Source organism: Apteryx rowi, unplaced genomic scaffold (genome assembly GCF_003343035.1).
Source record: "Apteryx rowi isolate R43461 unplaced genomic scaffold, aptRow1 scaffold_1005, whole genome shotgun sequence".
Taxonomy (NCBI): Eukaryota; Metazoa; Chordata; class Aves; order Apterygiformes; family Apterygidae; genus Apteryx; species Apteryx rowi.
This window is the reverse complement of record NW_020447204.1, coordinates 69,589-87,251: the sequence shown is the minus strand read 5'-3', so window position 1 is coordinate 87,251 and position 17,663 is coordinate 69,589. Positions and strand designations below refer to the sequence as shown.

The 17,663-nt window shown below is 40.1% G+C and overlaps 1 long non-coding RNA gene across 3 annotated transcripts in view; it reads left to right on the top strand.

Moving 5' to 3' along the window:
* Positions 1 to 17,663, top strand: part of LOC112965008 — a 39,887-nt gene that overhangs the window by 749 nt on the left and 21,475 nt on the right. Inside the window, exon 1 of one of the 3 annotated variants that reach the window (XR_003253156.1) lies at positions 3,669 to 3,732. The exons of the other annotated variants lie outside the window; for them this stretch is intronic. This is a non-coding gene — a long non-coding RNA (uncharacterized LOC112965008). Of the gene's footprint in view, positions 1 to 3,668; positions 3,733 to 17,663 lie in introns of those variants that run through there. 3 annotated transcript variants of the gene reach the window in all.

The following is a 17,663-nucleotide window of genomic DNA, read 5'->3' as shown; positions in this document are numbered from 1 at the left end:
AAAGCAGATGCTGTATCATCTTCAATCTAATGACAAGAGTGTGGGTACTTTTTATTTTAATATTTTACTACCTTTCCCTTTACCCAGGTCTAATTGTCTTCCCAAATGCTCTTCCTTGTGTAGCTTTTGCCCTCTGCTGGAATAAAGCTGATGCAAACCTGTGCGTTGCCATGGGAGATTATGAAAAATGTGTGGTATTTTTTGCTCTTCCTTCATGAGTGAAGTCAGATTCAGTTGAAGTTGGTGCTCATTTGGAGGTAGAGAGCATCAGATGCATGAGTGCTGCGTGCCTGATTGCTCTGCTCCTTACTGGCTGGAGGTCTATTATTTGGTTATAATTTTAACACCAGTGCTGAGTGTGGGGAAAATCTTAGGCTGCTCCAGTGGCTGGAGCCAGTGGAATTTTTGGAACCATAAGTCCTCTGTGAGCATCTCTGGGTGATGATAGTTATCCCTAGCTTCAACAGTTTACATTGATTGGTGTTTTTGAAACTTTGTAACAGCTCCCAGCTGGTAGCATCTGCTATTTTGTTATAACCAGAGGGAATTGCTGCCCTTGTGCAGTGACATGGTCTGTGTGCCACAAGCACTGTAGCTGCTCCAGACACTAGAAGCTACTGATTCTTGCTCTTTGAGTTGCAAAGAACACTCAAATACTTGATTTTTAAAAAAAAAAAAAGCCTGTTATGTGTCTGTTTTGTTTGTTGTTGTTATCCCTTACCCCAATCCTACAGTGGTAAGGGCTTGAGCACTTAGAGTTAAAGCTTGCTTTGTCCAGAGGGAATAGTGCAGTAGGAAAGTAAATGACAAACGTGTTCTTTCCCCCCTTTTTTCTTTTTTTCTTTCTTTCTTTTTTTTTTTTTTTACTACTAGAGGATACCTATTTGAGAGGAAAGTAGTATGGAAAACAGATTCCACTTCTGGCAACTGTGATGATGTAGGGGTGCCTCTGTAATGCCTTTCTGTGAGGCAACAGCATGTCTCGAGCTTGTGCAGTGGTTGTCATTCCTTCTGCGCAGATCTCACGGGCAACTGGCTTCATGGTTTAACTCGCAGCCTTCTACTGTCAGCTCTGCCTGATCAGGTAGCGCTCTACTGCTGGGGCTCCTCACTGTAGTTAACTGGTCATGTCCTCCCTTGATGCACATTTTCTCTCTCCTGGATCCTCCCCTCATTTAGCACTTCTCCTCATTTTGCAGTTCTCTCTCTTCCTCCCCCCCCTCTTCTGTTTGTAGGGCTTTGAAGAGTTCTCTATAAATGAATGCTGAGGTAGATTACTTCCTGATCAGAAAAATCTATAGTCCCAGCTCTTCCTTCTTGTGTGTCATGGCATGCAGACCATTGTTTTGCTTTACATCTGGTTTCTGAGGCAGCCATTTGATCTTTTCTCTCTGTCTTAAGTAAACAGTGTTCTCAAAAATGGGGAGGCTTAGCCTTAGTCCTTTTAAAAATGGTCCTTTCAAATCCTTCTGTGGAGGGGGAGGGGGGAGAAATCAACACTTTTGCTGCAGTGGAAAAAATCACTGCATATAGTCTTGCAAAGTCCTATAAACAACTGAGTGCTGCCAAGGCAATTCTCTGGGCATCATCTGTGCTTCTCAGTAAGGAACAGGCCACAAGAGAGGCCAGACTTCCCTTCAGGCAAATAATCCTGGAATCAGGAAGCAGATGAATTTCTATCTTTCCACATAGAGTTAGAAATTTTCAAGGAGTTCAGAGCTGGGCAAGAAGGAGTAAACAGGTTATATGTTAAGAATAGTCTGTATCACAAACTTGCAGCAACAGTCTTGTTAAAGAGTACTGTTAAGGCTGCACAGCCAAACCTTTGACAGATACTTTGAGATTAAAGATTGGCTGTGCAATCTTAATTGATCTGTAAGTGCATATCTTTCACAATATAATCCTTAACTGCATCTGTCATAACCTTCCCCCCTGCCCTTAGTTTATTGCCTCAAGCTATACACAAGAGGGATCTAATACAGGGATGAATTAGGGCATAGTAGAGGAGTCTCACCACAGCAGGTGACCAAAGAATATACAGGAATAAAAGTTTAAAAACTGTCCTGGGTAACTACATTCAGTCACTGTTTCTGGGTTATCCAGTACCTTTCACCTAAGCTATKCTTTTTCAGAGGTAATTACTAGTTGTGTGTTAGGCACCTAGAAAGTGACAAAACCCGGGGACTGATTTGCAGATGGACTGAGCACTTGAGAGCTGTAGCTGAAATCTAGGAGAACTATACTTTATACAGATCAATAGCCATGGGGTTGGAAGAGAACCCTCATAGGATTGGAAGAGAACATGACTCTGTCCTGCACCATATGGCAGGATCGACTATACCTTTATCAACCTTGGAGATGTTTGTCTAACATGTTCTTAAAATTCTCAGCAACAGATCCTCCTAGCTCCCTTGCAGTGCTTATCTGTAGAAAGTTTGCTTTCTTGTTTGTATCTTGCCAAGTGTTTTACCTAGATCATTCTTCTTGCAATAATGGATAGGACAAGAAAAACGGGCTTAAACTGACATTAAGAGCATATTATTGTCTTTTTTTTTTTTTTTGTAGCAACCTTTTATGTATTTGAAGATGTTGCTTCCCTCAGCCTTTTAAGGCTGTACGGTGCTTATCTGTGCAGTCTGCTTTGTGTAGGTGGTGTGTTCTAGCTCTCATCATTTTCATTTCTCTTGCCTGGACATTTTTTGACTAGGTTTTATCATTCTTGGAATGAGGTCACACAAACTGGTAGCAATATTCCAGATGAGGCTTTATCAATACGAAGTGCAATAGAAGGATAGTTGCACGTGTCTTGTAGGTTGTTTTCCTGTGTGATACAGGAAGGTAGGAATTTTGCACTCTTATCACATCTCAGACTTTAACAAGCACAAAACAGTTTTTTCCACTGGTCTTGTTTTCAGAAATGGGTGAAACAATGTGGTTGAAATTTTCCAAAATAATTCAGCTTGGGAAAATGCTTCAAGCCAAGTAGGCAAAATCTGGCAATTATAGGCAACAGGAAGGCTCAGGTAATCTTCGAATTAGCTAGTCTCAACTGTACCTATAATAAAGCAATACGTAATCTAAGGGTCTTTGCAAGCTTTCAAGCAGGTTTTCAGTCAGGATAATACCACCCTCCCAGCAAAAGCCTGAAGATCCTGAATAGCAGGAATTTTGCCAGCCAGTAACTTCCATGGGAATCTGCTTTAGTGTTTGGAGAAAACTAGGTTGCCTAGTGAATTGCTGCCCTCATGTGTCTTGCACCGTGGGGATGTTCATGTGTTTTGTTTTTATTCTCTTGAGGTCTCCCATATAGGCTGACTAAATTAAACTTCTAGCATTGGATTCAATGCTGTTAAAGGTGTAATCTATTAAGTTATAAAGCAGCTGCTTTCAACACAGTGAAGTTGTATACCTCTTTATTATATGAATAGATTTCTTTTACTAGAAAATAAATTTTCAGTACTGGATGGTTCAGTGAAAATACATTAAATATCATATCCAATATCTTTTTCTCATATTCTGAAAAGCATTTTACTATTGGAGAAGACTAACCCTTGACTTGGAGACTTGGTAATTCTAGTGGATGTTTCATGTAAAAAGCAAAGCCTACTATCAGCCATTTCCAACCTAATTTTCTGAGTTTCTGTTGACAGGCCATGCAGGGGGATGCATATGGATCTCAAGTACATCATTTAAAAGAAAATTAAAAGAATCCCGGTGATACTTTATTCTGTGGTAAATTCTTCTGTTGTTTAATTCTTCATGTCTACTACCAAGTGATTATTTACTCAAAGCTGGTATAAGAAATGGACTAATGTAAAATGTTATCCACAAATTCTAGTGTCCAATTTGTATTAAACCCAATCAAATTATATTTTAATTCAGGGTTCTGGATAGTCTATGATAGTGGCCAGGCACTGTGGAGTCTTGTCACTGTCAGACTCATTAGCAAGGGAGATCTAAGCTGCTAGAGAAACTGTTACATTAACATATGTCATGATCAATGTTGAGAGGAATAAAATTCGAGCTTTGAAAATGATGGCGGGGAAAAAGGATAGACAAGGTCTTAAAGGTGTCTTACTGGCTCATTCAAAGCAGCAATTATCTTTCTCAGACTCGGATATCAAAACTGACTGGATTCAAATAATGTAAAGATGAAAAGTTTCTCTGTTAAGTACATTAGACTTCTCAATGCGGCTGCTGACATCCAAAAAATGAATGTTATAAAATCAGATGCAATTAAAGTGGGAGGCTGAGGAGATCACCTACTTATACAAACATTACCAAGTGCTTCATCAAAGATATCAGATCTGTATTCTGTAGTTCTGAATTAATACTCTTTTGCAAATCTTATGGTAGAACATTTCTTACAGAAAATAGTCTGAGTCTTGGTAGGTAAATAGAACATTTTCCTTCTTTGCTAAAACCATCTTTCACCCATCTTCGGACGCTGTCATTGATGTGATTGAACAGGAACCATGTATCATGGTTCTTAATGATCCTGCATCATCTAAAGAAATTAGTGAAACTGAAATAGCTTTGAGAAGATAGACCCAGTACTGAGGGAAGGCATGCTAAAGGTCTTACTTTTGTAAGTGAATTGTTGTTTCCTATATTCCTTTTGTTTATTCATCCCTATTGTTGGAGCAATGGGAGTCCCTCAAACAGTTCAAGTAGACTGCAAGTGTGCATTTCACAAGGCAAAAGATGACTGCACTTCGTGACAGACACTGTGGCATTTATGTCTTACCTGCTCCTGGGAAACTGCTGCCTCAGGTTGTATTCAGTTGTCTACATGCTCCAGAATATGTTCTACCTGAAAACTCTTGAAGGGAATTACTTAGCTCTGGAAACCCTTGCAGTATTCACGGCCAATCTGATTTGTAAACAGTGGAGTGTCAGAATCTCTACCATGCCTGGACTGATTTGACAAAAGCTGTAATGCTTTCACTGGGTTAGTCTCTGGAAGTCTCAATGATTAGACTGTTTTGAAAGATTAAAAACCTCGCCTGTTCTACTCATGGTGCAAAAAAATCCTGTGAAATAGAAAATCATTCTTCAGAGGAGATCCTTGTCACAGACAGAGTTGAACAGGGTTTTGTATTTGTATCTACTCAACTTCCGTTTTCAGTACTGCTGATCTCAGCTGCCTTAGCTTGTGGCAGCTGAGGGTTTCTTGTTCAGCCCTAGCAAAGTTACTCAAATGTGAGTTCTGTAAAACCAGCCAGTAGTAATCTACAGGATTTCTTCAGCAGCTTTATAACATCATCCAAACACTTTCATCTTGCAGTTGGTCTTTGAAAGGCAAGGTCATGTTTCAACTTGCTCCAGACTAGCTGTGCAGCCCTCTCATTGTTGCAGTTGGTAGAGCAGGCTCAAAAGTATACCTGGCTTGATAGTTCGCTCTCTCCTGATCGAAGATAAATACCTCTGCATATCTGCAAAACAAATGTGTCTTGAAAGTAATTTGTAAAATTTTCTCTTGCATGAGGAAAGAATATGATGCTTGTTACAGATTGCTAATTTACGTCTTGGGTTCTGTTCATTTGCCATAGGTCAGAGATAGCATGAGAATGCAAATACCTGGGTGTCCAAGCAAGTCTTCGAAGGTTAGCTTGCTTGTGGCAACAGATCACCTGAATGACAGGTCAAGAACAACCTGGAATCCTCCCCTCCAGCATGCCACAATGATCCCTATAATTGGGAGGGACAAGCTTTAAGATGTCTGGAGACAAATCTTTCCTCGTGCTAGCATAGCCCTTGAAGTGAAACATGCCACCATGCTGGAGGTCAAGGGAGAAGGGATGCTCAAAGGGATTCTGTTGCCATGTCTCAGTCATCTAAAAATCACAGGTTCAGCTTAATTAACCATACCTGTTTTATGCAGAATGATGGAACTAAGTATGGGTATTTAGCACTGATGAAATGGAAATTGTTGATTAATAAAATGAAATAGAGAAGAGAACCAGAGGGGAGTTAACCATTTTTTGAAAAGTTCTCTGATATTACAATATGACTAGTGTAGTGCTGCACAGTCAGTGTCCTTCTGACTCAACTACAGTTCCTAGCAGCAATGAAAGGAGCTGTTTTCAATAACATTTTAAAACAAAGAATGTGTTCTATTTTGTAGTGTAATGCACAGCTGTGTTCTTAACTATAAACTCTACAGCCTCCTCAATATGGCAGCCCAGTGGTGCCTGTAAAATGACTGGATGACTCCAGCATAGCTAACAGTTGTTACAGAAAACCCCACAAAACAACAGAAAGTTAAAACCCAATACACAGTGCCGAAGGACTGAACTGCCTATAGAAACAATTTTCATTCCCTTCTTTCCTTTCACCCTCTATGACAGCAGCACTGATTTCTCTTTGCGAAGTCTTACATGTGGGTGTTACACAGTTGCATAGTTCTGCATCTAAACAGAAGATATGAGTCTCTGGAGCCACTAATTTTTCATTAGAGCTGAATTCATGATATATTATAAATTTTGGAAATTATAGTCTAAACAAACGTGCTTGAGCAAGGCTGAAGGGAGCAATATTAGGATAAACATAAGGCATTTGTAGAATAAAGAATGAAAACAGTTTAGTCAGATTGAGAAAGATGTTCTATTCAGCGTTGCATCCAGTTAATAAGATATGCTTTGCTGTCCTGGGGCTTCATTGTTCTGTGGGGGAGTTGCAATGGCTGAGGGGGGGGAGGGGCAGGAAGGTGGGTGGTGAAGGAGAGACAAAAGACTCTAATCTTTGAGAATCTAGCATAGACATCAGTCCCAGGAAGGAGACCAGATCTGGCATAACAGCTTTTCCACTATTTCTCAAACTTGTGTATCATTGCAGTTCTGTTGGCATGGTAAAGAAAACAAAACCACAACTTCCTGCACCCTAGTGCTCTCTGGTGCTGTAACAGTGCCTGCCTGCCTGCTGACACTGGCTATGAGAACCTTAATTCACATTCAGATTAAAGGATTATTAAGTGGTGCACGGTTCAGCTCAGGATCTTGAGAATGCAAAGTGCCTTGAAACTTCTTAGCAAGTCACAGTTTTAAATTCCTCCATGTGATCTCTGATCACTGCCAAATACATAGAACAGTTATCAAAAAGTTATCAAATGAAGTTTACAGTTGCTACCTTTTCCCTGGTAAACTAGGACAAAACATAAAGGGGTCATAGAGGTAAATCCTTAAGCATATTCAGCCCTATTTAAAAAAAAAAAAATTGCTGTTGTGGATACATTATTTAAACTGTATGAACTCTGTACCTGCAAACTTCTCTTTGCAATTCAGGATTCTGAGACAGTCTTTCAAGCTCCCATAAAAAAACAGTAGGAGCTTTTTCAGAAAGAGGCATTTGGGATAAGGACCCAGTCAAAAATGTTTATCTATAACTTGTCTGCACTGCTTTTAAAAATGTCTGGTTTTATAACCCCAGGCAAAGTCTGTTTTGGGGAGCATAGGTTCTAGCAATTCTCATCTCATGTGAGGTTGCAAACTGAGAAAAATTCTTGTCTGTATATACAATGTTAAAGCATTTCAACTTTAGTCACAGTAGGCCTGGAGAAACCTGATAGCAGGAGAGATGAAACTAGCTGACTTACAGTTTCCCTTTCTTCCTTCCTCCAATAAAAAGTAACCTTATGGGTGGGAATAATTATAGGTTTGGGGCTTCTCTGGATATCAGTGCTTAGATTTTACATCAATGGCTTTTCTAGATCAACTTTTCTTGCTGAGGCTTCAGCAGGACTCTGAGTTGCTTTGTAAAAGTGTAAGCAAAGAAATCACATGGGTTGTGTTACAGGATCTTAAGGATTCGGAAGGGAAGGGAAGGTAATTTAGTAGCCAAAGAAGCTGTGGAGAAAATAAGCTTCTTGAAGACAGTGGTGGCTGGGATGTTACTGGTGGTACTGATTTTTTTCCTTGCAAAGAATAATCCAGTTCTACATGTAGGTGGTCACTGGATTTCAGTAAAGAAGGCAAACTTTATAAGTTTAGAGGCTGTAATGTATTAATGGTATGTGTTGTGATAATGTAATGTATCCTGGTGAGGGAATGAGATCCCATACCTTCATCATTATTACTAAATAGAGCTAGATGAAAATTAACTTGCTGTTCTGGGAAGAATCTAGTATGTACATAAATTTTTCACTCTTGCCCAAACTTGAAATGAAAATATGAAATATCAAGGGTTTAGTATTCAGCTGACTGAGCTCTTTCAACTCTGCAGAGTGGTCTCAGTAGTCGGACTTCAGCTCCCAGGAGAAATTCTGTAATTGTGTAATCTTCCTGTTTATGTACTTGCTCAGCAGAGAAGGGGAATAGGAGACATTGTGAAAGGTGTCTGGGCAACAGAGGAGAAACAGGACCCTAAGATGTCTAGGGTCATTTGCTGCTGAGGCAGCCTGTTTAAACAAATGTAGATTAAAGATGAACTGACCCAAAATCAAATATCTGACTGTACTTTAAAAAAGCTTGGTGTTTTTGTTTTGGATCAGCTTGGCTCAGGTCATGGTATTTTGTTTAGGCTTTACTGAAAGAAAGTTGTAGATCTGTGTACCTTTCAAAATGTTCCCATAAAGAAATAGGATTCTCTGCTGAAATGTATTTCAGCCTGATCTGTCACTCAAGTCTAGCATCTCCCAGTGCCCCATAAAAATGCTCAGATTGTGAAAATCCCTGTTCTGAAGTCTAAACAGTCTAAATATACAAATGAGTAAGGGGTAGGGGGTAAAGGTACTACTTGAAATGAATCTGGTAGTTGTCTGGCACTATCTTTGTCAGATAAATCACATTTATGTGAAGTTTTAAGTTGTTTTGCCAACTTTTGCACTTGATGCTAAAGCTTTTGGAGCTGAGCCCAAGTCCTGCACTCTCCAAGACTTTTTTGTATGAGTAGCAGAGATGCAATACCAAAGGGAAGGGCAGAGTATGTATGTCTGAGTGCCTCTGAAACCAGATTCTGGGATGACTAACAATTTGGAAAGGTCTGTGCCCACAGGTATAGGTCAGGATGTCCCATATAACTGCTTGCTTTTAGTGCCTCAGACCACTGCACTTAGTGATAGACAAGATCTGCTGTATAACTGAAAGAAGACTGAAGGGAAGTGTAGAGGAACAAATTGAGTTGCTATTCTGGTGCTGAAATGAAGTGGCCTTATAGAGACCTGTGAATGGTAAAACTGCCTAGAAGGCTGAAACTGTAACTATTTTATTTTGATGTGGCTGAATAAATAGATTGTGGAAGACATCTGCTTTGGAAATGCATTTGGCACAGTAAATAATATTTACATGACTCTTCCAGCAAATATCGCTGTGACATTTACTGATTTTTTTTTTTTTTTAAACCCTGTATCCTTACCTAACCTCATCTGAGAGTGAGAGATCAGCTTCTTTAAAGAGATAGCTCATACTTTCTTTTCCTCCTCTGAGCAGTGGTTTTAATTTTATCACAGCAGTGCTACAGAGATGTGTGGCGTTTTGCAGACGTTTCCAGATCTTTACTCAAAGGGATTTATAATCCAATCCCTGATCCTACACTGAGCTTTTCAAGAATCATCCTTTGGGTCTTGCAGAGCGATGGCAAAGTAAGTGACGTGCCCTAAGGTTTTAGGATTTTATGTAAATACAGTACAACAAGATAAAACAAGAATAATAAAATTCCCAAAGCTGAAAGAGCCTGTGAGCAGGCAAGGAAAACAGCAATGAATGAGTATGAAATGCTTATGGTTACCACTGTGTCTTGTTACGCCTTCATTTAAAAAGAACACATACACACAAAAATAGATCAATTTGTAGGCTAATATCTGAAATGGTGGAATAAAGAGCCGTGTGAAGATGAATGGTAGAAAGCAGAATTCCAAGAAGAAATCAGAGGAATGAAAATCCAAAATTTTGATTGTGGTCTCTGTATCATAAACAATAGAAATTCAGGTAAACTGTAGTGTTGTATTCATAATATTTTGGCAATGTTCTTGACATTTTGGTTTCAAAGTCACATAAATCTTTAATAATCTTGGATGCCCTTTTTAAATATAAACTTTCTGACATAACAATATGACCCTCTAAAGGGTTGAAGCATGGACTACAGATAAGAACCCTAGATTACTATAAGTGATTGTTTTGTGGAGTTTGACTCTTTTGACACAGTTTGCAATTCTGAGAACTTACTTAAGAAAATACTTGCTGCTTATGTAGTTGCAACCTCCTTCTCCACAAAAGGTAGTTGAGATGAAATGAATGATTGGTAGTAAATATATGCAGGAAAAAGACCATCATAATGGAAGAAACCAGTGGAAGAATGTTAATGGATGTGGATGGAAGTTTCCTGCCAGGTGGCAAAAAAATGTTTTGTTGAATTGCTGGAGCTTTGTAGCGTTCCTCAAAAGCTTCTGGGAAAGCCATGTTCCGGCAGTGTATAGGGCTGGGGCAGCCACATTCAGACGTCACTGAACTGGGAAAAGCAAACTTTCCATGACCCATGGAGAGGATGTAGCCAGCCAGGCCAGTTATTAGGGCTTCCAGCATCTGTCATTCAGAGAGCTGAAAAGAGAGCTTGTAGTGCCATTGAAAAAAAATATGTTTGTGAGAACTAGCTGTACTTTTCCAGATAGAGATGGAAAGTGACAGTTACTTATTCTGAGCATATAGCACTGAGAATTTGCCTGATTTACCTATGTATCTTGAATACTTAAACATTATTTAAATAGATTATTTACCTGTGGTATGCGCCAAAACCCTGAAATTCAGTGATTCTCATAGAAACCTTCTTACTTCAGTTTTCAGGAGTACATACTTGAGTGCTGGCACAGCGCTTCTACATTTCTTGACATATTTGCTGCTATTTGGAGTTGGAGATACTATGGCCCTGCAAAGCAGTCAGTGTTGCATTTTAACATTGTCGGTGATGTACAATGAGATCTGTTGGGTATAGAGCTTAGCTGTCTTTCCAGGTTTGAAATTTCTATTATAGAGCAGSAAACTGATAGAATTCAAGAAAAGAGGGAACTGTTAAAAGAAAGGGAACTGACACAATTAATTTCCACTCTTCCAAAATGTAGGCTATGCAGAAGGTACCTTTGTCATTTCTGTTGTGAACAAGTAACAGTCATCTACAGAATGCCTTCCTCTACGCGCTCACGTGGTTTGGAGTGTTTTATTCCTTCCTTCGCATCTTCTGAGTTGCTCTTTTCCTAGCTTTACTGTTCTGTCTTTGTTGGAGTGGATGCCTTTACCTGTCAGTGTCTTGTTAAAACAAACCTATCCTCCATGAGGTTCTGGTGTCATTGCCATTGAGAAAACATCATCAAAACATGGGGAGAGTCTGTCCTTTTCAATGCACATTTCCAAGAGTTATGGGTATAAACAACCTTCTGACATCCTTAACGTTTCTCAGTTCTTTATAGTCTTTCCATCTTTACTGGTTTCATGGTTCCCATTAGTGTCAATTATTTTGTCCTGTTGCTGGATTATGTGTGACCTTTCTTTGCTACCTTGATATCCTCTGTGCAGAAGTTTTTCTGCAAAAGGTTGATAATGCAGAAAAAAACTAAGTAACAATTATGCCTGTGCGTGTGCCTAATAACAAGGTGAACCCTTCCATACATCATTGCATGCTTGACATGCTTATCCTGTTCATGCCCATATGTGCTGCATAATTTTACAGACATCTGCATTGCACTGTCATAATGACATTCAGTAGCTACTGTGCTACTTTTTCATGCAAAAAATAGGCAGCACAGGCCACGCTTGTTTATGTTAGGGTGAACTAAAATGCATTGAAGTAAAAGATCTTTGCCAGCATAGCAGAAGACTTTACATCACTGTAGCATAGAGGTTGCTGTCAGTCTTTCACTCTTGCTGAAACTGGGAGCAACATCAAATTGGTACAACCTACATTGCCGTGATGCTTGGAACTTGTGTGCATGCACCAATGTACTGTAATAATTCTCCAGATTCTGAGGCCTTCCCAAGTTGCTTTGTGCCCAGCCCGAGATGCTTATTTGTTTTACTCTGTGGCTTCTGATACTGTGGTACTACCTCAGTGTTTAAGCACTGGAAGGCAGCTACCCATGAGGCCAGGAATGGGGCTCCAGGGATGCCAGGAATGTGATCCAGGAAGCCATATATACTATCTTTTTTCTATGTCTGACTGTCTGACTCCCAGCTGAAACTATGCTGAGGTTTCTGCATTTTCCACTTTCTGAAAAGAGGTGATGGTACAAGATTCCTCAAGGATATATTCCTTATAATATTCCTTATAGAGGAATATTATTCAGTTAAAGGAGCCAGGATACTGTATAGGCATTATTAAAACCAAGAATGGGAAAGGCTTTACAAGAAGGCTAAGGACTCCTAGACATTATGCAGCTCTCCAGCCCCTGAGAGCAGACAGAATATTGGTATCTGATGCAGTGCAGGCCAGGATGTTATCCTGGGTGTGGTTACAGGACAGAAAGACAGAATGGACCAGGTGACTGATGACTTCTGGCACAAAAGCATGTCCAATAGCCCAGAGCTTACCGATCTGTAGGAACTGGACCAAGACTCAGAGCGGAGGTACCCAGACCCTTATGCCCTGTTCTAGCCAGCCTTCTGCCCTGCTAGCACTCAAGCTGCCAGTCATACCACAAGAAGAGACTGGTTAAACACTGTTGTGCTTTCATTCAGTAAAAGTGGTTGCTATTGCATTCTGAGATTTAGGATATGGTATGTATTTATTTTTGGCAGAAGACATTATCATTGGCAGATGGAAGATACTGTTTCCCTTTATTTTATTTTTTCCTGGGTGATGACTTCCATTTTCATGCTCAGAATGGCCCGACCCATTGACTTAACTCTCACAAATCCTCCTCTTCCTTCCCCTCTCCCCATTTACCCAAACCTGCTCCTGGCAATTAATTTTGTGAGTCTTTTAAATACTTCAGGATTTTCTCTTATTTCTCTTTCCCCCCTCCCCCTTTTCTTTTACTATTTCAGTAAATATTATTTGAAGAGAGATTATATTGCCAAATATGTTTGTTCTTTTCCTTTGTCAGTGAAGAACCAAAGACAACAGAGGAGCAGTGGAGTGTTTATGTTAATGGGGCATCCTGCAAACATAGTGTGTAGTTAGATTTTGAAAATTTCTACTTTAGGATCCATGTTTAGTAGTCCTTCTGTCACATGGCGAACTTGGATAGTTGGGGGAATTAGGGGAAAAATGGAGAGAGATTCCTTGTTTGTAAACTCTGGTTCAAGCCCACTCCAGGTCAGCAATGCAGGAAATTTGTTGTCTGTATAATCCTTAGGACTCATACAAGAAAGAATGTGACAATCTGCTTTGTTCTTTCTGGACAGAAATCTCTATAATTACATCTGTCATGACTGACATCAGTGGGCTCTTTTAAAAGTGATGATAAATCCCAATGGATACATAAAATGAACTGTATCCTTATACACTTTGGGTGTCTCTCTGCCTGCACTTGGAAAGACACATGTGCAAGTTGTACCACAAATAACCATGTTTTATCTACTGCCATGAACAAATAAAGGCTGGCAGGTCCTAGAACTGCCCATCCAGACTTATTGGTAGTATTAAGAGGAATGTCCATAGAGCAGGATGTTTTGTGAACAGTTTATTCTGGATCTGGTTCCTCATTTCAAGTTGGAATGCGTACTAGTCTAGTTGAGAACACTGGATAAATGTAGAGAAATGTTTTTCATTTAGCCTCCTTGTTAGTTTGGTTAGGTATCTCACACAGCTCCTGAGTCACGTGTGGGCAGTAGTCACTGTGTTTGAAAAGAGCAGTGAGGGAAAGGCTGGTGATATCTGGATAATGAAAAGGTGTCTCCCCTGAACTTAAGAAGGAATTTCTAGGCTGTGGGCTGTTTATGTTGTGATTAAAACTGGCCATTTCCCCCAACTCTCCAGTGAAGCAGTTTCCTTGGAATCCTGTGAAAATACTGCATTTGTCACAACTGAAAATTTCTGGGGATGTACTGGTTCTTGTCAAACTTACCAAGAACATTCTCAAACTTGGGATGAATTGTAGGGAAGGGTGTAAGATAATTAAATAGAATAATTGCCTGAATATAGGTGTCACACTTTGCACGCTTATTGCATATGGCATGCTTAACCATGTGATGACTGTTTTAGACTGTGTCTTCCTGCCCTCGTTTTCATCTCCCCTGAAAGGTATAGTATCACTGTGGTGCAGAATGGGAATACTTTTGAAATCCTGAAACTGTTTTTGGTGTGGGAATGCCGTTTCCCTCTCTGATCTGGTTGTTATTGGAAATCCTGAAAGAAAGTGATCTAAGATGTAGACATTGTAATGTTTTCATGGGGTGTAATGTTTTCAAGCTGTCTATATTCTGTATGCAGCTGATACACTTCCACGGGTTTCATGGCTGCAAACTATACAGGGTGCATTTCTGCACATGTGCATTAGCTTTTGTAGGGCAGAAAGAGTCCTGTGGGGCTGAAAACATTCTCATTTGTTGCTCTGGCCCATACAGCTTTGTGTTATGATCCCACAGGTGGTTGTCAGTCATTTGAAGTGCTTAGCTCTTATAGAAGTTAAAGTAGTTAATTATTATTATTTTTTTTAAAAGCACGTCTTTTAGCTCTTTTGTGAGGAAACATCCTATGCCATTAACTCTCAGCCTGTATCAGTCCAGTAAAAGCAATTAGTTTTCCTATAGCAGAAAGTCTGCTCAATATTTGGCAGCTGCCTTTGAGGCATTTCCTTGGAGCAGATGGCTGCTTGCCTGCCAAATAAGATACAAATTAGATTTCCAGATGATTGAATGATGGTGGCAGCAAAGCAGCCATTTATCTTGACTCCTCCTCTATTGCAAATTTAGCTAATGAGAGAGAGCATAACCACTCGCTATTAGTGCATGTACCCTGCACAGCCAAGATGTCAGAGAATGGGCCCTGCTGGGAGAAGGTTGGGTATGTTAAAAGCAAATGTTTTGCTCTTTGTAAACATTTGGTTTATAATGAATACCAAATCTGTCTTCTACATGAGTGAATTGCTAAGCTTGATTTAGTCCATAAGGGGAGCAAGAAATTGGTATAATAGATCAGTGGTCCTGATACCATTGATCTCTTTCAATGTCCTGTGCTGTTTCATAACTAGGCTCCGCTCCCATGCTGCAGTAGGATAATTGTGCAGCTTTATCGTGGGGGAGATTTATTTATGATCAGCTTTTAGGTTCGAGCACCAGCTCCATGGTAGCAGAGTTTGTATACCTCTTGTCAAGGAAAGCACATGGGAGTGCTCCGGGCTTGGTTCAGGAGGACAGATAAGCAGCCTGGTAACCTGTGCTTCTCTTATGTATTGTTTCTCTCTGTGTTTTAAATAAGATGGATTTTAAACCAGAACATGATTGTTTCAACATAGTCAAAGGTGAGCAGGTGATTGCTGACAGGTAAATGTAAGAGCTGGGCAAAGGGGTTCCTTTCTGTTCCAGTAAACTTGGACACAGCCAGACTTGGCATGAACTCAGAGAGGGGTGACAAGTTCCATTTAGAAGCTTACGTTCTAGGTAAAGAGCCAGGTAGTAAGAAAAAAGCAATGAAAATAGAATAACATTGAAAATGGAGATGGGGAAAAAAATAAGTGTTTGTTGTTTGTTTTTTTTTCTATGTGGGAAAAATAAATACAGCATGACCAATCATACTCTGTGTTGAGCAAGGTTATTTCACAAGTGAACAAGTGAAGTCAGTTGAGTTACACCAGTGCAGAAGGGAATCTGGATTAGCACACAAGGCCAAGACTAGATCCTCAGTTGCTGCAAGCAGATTTATTTCTACTGAAGTCCATGGAGTTAAATTGATCTGCAAAAATGGAAAGAACTGGCCCCAAGACAACAGAGGTCTTCTGTTCCATATTCACAACACAGGTTTCTCTGTATCTTTATCTTCTTCTCTTCCTGTCACATAAATACACTGGGGAGAGAGAGAAGATTTGTAAACCTGCACTAATTTAATGAATAGTGTAATTTTAATATTCTTCTCTTCCAGAGAGTCATTCTTTCTATTTAGTGTTTCAGTGAGTATATAGCTGTAGAAACAACTGTGTTAAAGTTACTATGCAGCAAAAAAAGCTTAAAAAGATGGAGAAAAATAATTGTTGCAGCTGTACCTAAAAATGGTTTGTTCATTTTCTACTCTTCATTAAAAATGCATTACCTTCCAAAGCTGTTCTCTGACCTAAGAGATGTAAAGCCAAAGAAATACATATCGATATTTAATTTTTAAAGAAGAAATCTCAAGAGGATGGGGCCAGAGTCAGCACAAGGCTTCTCAGCAGGGTGTGCAATGCTCAGGTTTGCTGTCCCAAGGCTAGGTAGGGAGTGGGTCATGCAGACTAGGTGGAGGAGAGGCAGGGAGGGCTCAGGAGATTCCCAGGTGGATATGGGGCCAGGGCAGGGAAGGAAAGCTGGGACTAGGGCAGGAGCTCTGTATGGGGGACAGAGCTATGACATGACAGCGGGCCGTCAGTGATGAGTAGGGGACTGCAGGCTTTGGAGAGGGTTTAGCAAGATTTCACATAAGCCAAAATCACTTAACAGTAGCTGGTATGGATGGTAGAAGGGAGGAGTCAGCGGCATGTTGGGAAGGAATGTGAGATTTGGGGGGTCTTCTCCCTTCCCCACATGCCCTGTTCCTTCTTTTTGCAAGGAGGGATGATGTGAAGGGCAGGGCCATGACGAAGTTTTAGAGGAGAATCCTGGGGAGTCGGGCTTTCTTCTGCTTGTGGTAAGGATGAGGCTGGGAATAGAGGTGGTAGCAGCTGTTCCTGCTGCGGGACTGCCTTAAACAGCCCTCAGCAAAAGCAGAACTGTGCAGGCAAGAGGCCATAGTCAGGTATTCGGAGAAGAATCACATAGAGGCAAAACAGGGTGATTTGTTACCCTGGGCAACTTCCTACTTCTGTGTATAATTTCTCTGGATGAGGCTTTAAAGTTTGTCTGTGCTCTGAAAAGAAACTAGAAGGACTTTAAAGTTCCATGTCTGTTATTTTCAATAAAATGTGCTCAGTTTAGAAGTAAAAGAAGGCGCCCTTTCTTGCTGTTTCTTTGAATGTTCAAGTTGAGCTTTTTCTCTGGCTTTCACCTGTTACAAAGGCATATTGCCCTAGATTTAGACTCTTTAAGGCTGTATCTATGCTTGTTGAAGAGATTTTTTTTTTTCCCTAGTTTCACCTAATATCTGTTTACTAATATGTTAAAAACCTAAAACTAGACAAAACGATCAGTATTTAGCTAGCTGGGGATATATCACATGTTGTCCCATGTTAAATTTCAGTACTTCTTCAGTATAAAAGTACATATTGCCATCAATATACTAGAGATTTAGAATGAACTAAATAAAACACTTGGGGGTGGGTGGGTGGGAACCAATGCTTTCTTCCTAGTGAAAGCAACACTAATGGTACACCAGTGTCATTCCATTGCCTGAAAGCAAACAGCTATGTTGATTCAGTGTCAAAAAGGATTCACTCTAGTTTACTTCCCTTAGCTGCATTGGCTCTGAATTGCTATTGGAATAAAAAGTCACTGGTAGCCTGTCTGCACTAAAACAATCAGTGTAATAGTTGTCATCTGAAGCTATGCTTGTGTCCTTGTAGAATCTGTTCACCTTGGAAATATGAATGGATTTATTCCCTATTTTGCAAGGTT